General features: G+C 42.6%; 1 pseudogene; it reads left to right on the top strand.

Annotated features, from left to right (window-relative positions):
- On the top strand, positions 1,962 to 2,643 carry Gm7299 (predicted gene 7299; annotated as a pseudogene).

Consider the following 2,934-nt stretch of genomic DNA (forward strand, 5'->3'; position numbering starts at 1 on the left):
AAACTTTAAGGCACTGAAGAAATCAAAGAAGACACCAGAAGATGGAAAGACCACCCATGCTCATTGTGAAAATGATCATCTTACCAAAAGCAATATAGAGATTCAGTATAATCCCCATCAAAATACAAGCACATTCTTCATAGAAATTGAAAAATAAAAACTTCAACTTCCTAGGGAAACACACACACCAGGATACCTAAGACAATCCTAAATAATCAAAGCAATATCCATATTTCAAGCTATATTACAGAGATACTGTAATAGATACAGCATAGTATTGGCATAAAAACAGACATGCTGATCAATAGAATCAATTATGAAGACTCGGGCATAAATGCACACATATATGGACATCTGACCTTTGACAAAGAAGCCAAAAACACATGCTGGAGAAAAAAAAAACTTCAATAAATGGTGCTGGTAGAACGGGATGGCTGCATGTAAGAGAATGCAAATAGATCCATGTTTATCACCTGCACAAAACTCAAGTCCAAGGAGACACTTCATCCCTGGCTCACCCTCTCCAAAAACAGCCTTAATTGATAGGTTGAGATGGGATTCACTGGACCTAGAATTATTTATAACATCTGGAAAGATTGTATCAGAGTTGTAAAGATTAAATGAAAGTATCAATTTTCAAATTTCCAATGGAAATAAGAAGTGATTAATTGTTTTATATGTTATATATTTTACATATAAAATAACAAACGTAACATTAGACTTCTCTATTTATTTTTAATGTTGGAGTTTGCACTCCGGGCCTGGCATATCCCAGGCAAAAACTCTACTGCTGAGCTACCTTCCCAGACCTCATTAACATTAATGGAGGGAATGGGAAGAGTCTTAGCTGAGCATTACCGAGAGCTGAAGTCTGCCTAACACAGTGAGATTCCCCATTCTCAGTGTCTCAGCTTAGTGATGTTCTTCTCAGTATCTCATACCATTCTTCATCCTCAAGCCTGGGCTAAGATGGAGTCAGGTTTGTATGAGAACCTTTTTTTTTAAAATTACATTCCTGTGTGTGTGTGTGTGTGTGTGTGTGTGTGTGTGTGTGTGTGTGTGTGTGTGTGTGTGTACATGTGCATGTGAAGGTCAGAGGACAACTTGAAGGAGCCAGTTCTCACCATTAACCATGTGGGTCCCTGGCTACTCAGGTTGCTAGGATTAGAGTCAGGAGACTGTCAGTGTCTTTGTAACATACTGAACAGGTGTCTGAAATTGCTTTTATATTTTAATTGTGAGGATGTTCACACTTACGGCTATAAAGAGCGTAAAGCATTATTTTCAGTTATTTGTGATGAGCTTTCTGGAAGACATTGGCATTTGGAACAACAAACAGAGGAAGCAAGATCTACCCTCAGCCTAGATAGAGTAAATAGATTTAAAAAAAAAAAAAGTTCTTATCTCTTCTAGAGCTGGGACAGCCTTGTTCTCTGACATCAGAATCCCAGGATCTCAGACCCTCGACTTCATACTGAAAGTCATGCTTAGCTCTGATGGTTCCCAAGGTTTTGGATTTAGACTGAGCCAAGGTGCAGGTGGCAAAGCATGGGACGCGCGACATCTGGAGTGTGTATAAATAGGACTCAATGGGCAGGGAAGGCACATTTGCATGGCTAGCCTTACAACGATTTGTTTGTTTCACATCTTCGTCTTTGTGTTCCCTGATCTTCACTTTGTTGAGAGGAGCCCAGCAGAGAGCTTCTCCTGAAGTCCAGGCTGGTCCTGGTCACACCTGCTGGCTCATGCTTATTCGATGGAGGCCTGGTGGTTTCTGCTGAGTCATGCCACCACTACTGATTCATGTTTGGTATCCTGATACTATTGAATTACTACTGGTATCCTGACAAAAAGGGATTGGAATTGCCCTAAAGGAACTATTGTAAATGGATCCACATCCCCTTGTCCTATTTACCATCTTTTCTCCCCTACCTTTGGATGGTGGGCTAGAAGGGGGGGGTGTCGAAGTATTTGAAAACTCTTATTAAAAGTTGGCTTTTTGCTCTTCCTGTAAGCGGCCAGAGGTCACCTGCCAAGATGGTTCGCTACTCTCTTGACCCAGAAAACCTCACAAAATCATGCAAATCAAGAGGGTCAAACCTTCGTGTTCACTTTAAGAACACCCGGGAAACTGCCCAGGCCATCAAGGGTATGCACATCCGCAAAGCCACCAAGTATCTGAAAGATGTCACTTTAAAGAAGCAATGTGTGCCATTTCGGCGGTATAATGGTGGAGTCAGTAGGTGCGCCCAGGCCAAACAGTGGGGCTGGACACAGGGTCGGTGGCCAAAAAAGAGTGCTGAATTTTTGCTGCACTTGCTTAAAAATGCCGAGAGTAACGCTGAACTTAAGGGTTTAGACGTAGATTCTCTAGTCATTGAACACATCCAGGTGAACAAGGCACCTAAGATGCGCCGACGAACCTACAGAGCTCATGGCCGGATTAACCCATACATGAGCTCCCCTGCCACATTGAGATGATCCTCACTGAGAAGGAACAGATCGTTCCAAAGCCAGAAGAGGAGGTTGCACAGAAGAAGAAGATATCCCAGAAGAAATTGAAGAAACAAAAACTCACGGCTCGGGAATAAATTCAGCATAAAATAAATGCAGATAAAGTTTTTTAAAAGGTTGGCTTTTTAAAAAAATCGAAGCCTACAGTACCCCTGTGAGGAAGACCTCCTGTACACTCCCCAAGATGTGTCTGATTCCCTCTTCTCTACGTCTCCCCAGAGGGATGCATGCTCTTTTACAGAGATGGCTGCGCCCTGGAGAGAAGGAGCCCATTAGACCTGGGCTCTGCCTCTTAAGGGGCATTGGTTCTAGAAAACCCAAAATGTCGCTGTAGCCTTCCAGTCAGTCAAGAGGTTTGTGGAAGTCGAGTGACTGAGCGAGTTCTTACCTTAGGTCTGACACACAATTGGTCCAGTGAGT

Source organism: Mus musculus, chromosome 1 (assembly GCF_000001635.26).
Source record: "Mus musculus strain C57BL/6J chromosome 1, GRCm38.p6 C57BL/6J".
NCBI lineage: Eukaryota > Metazoa > Chordata > Mammalia > Rodentia > Muridae > Mus > Mus musculus.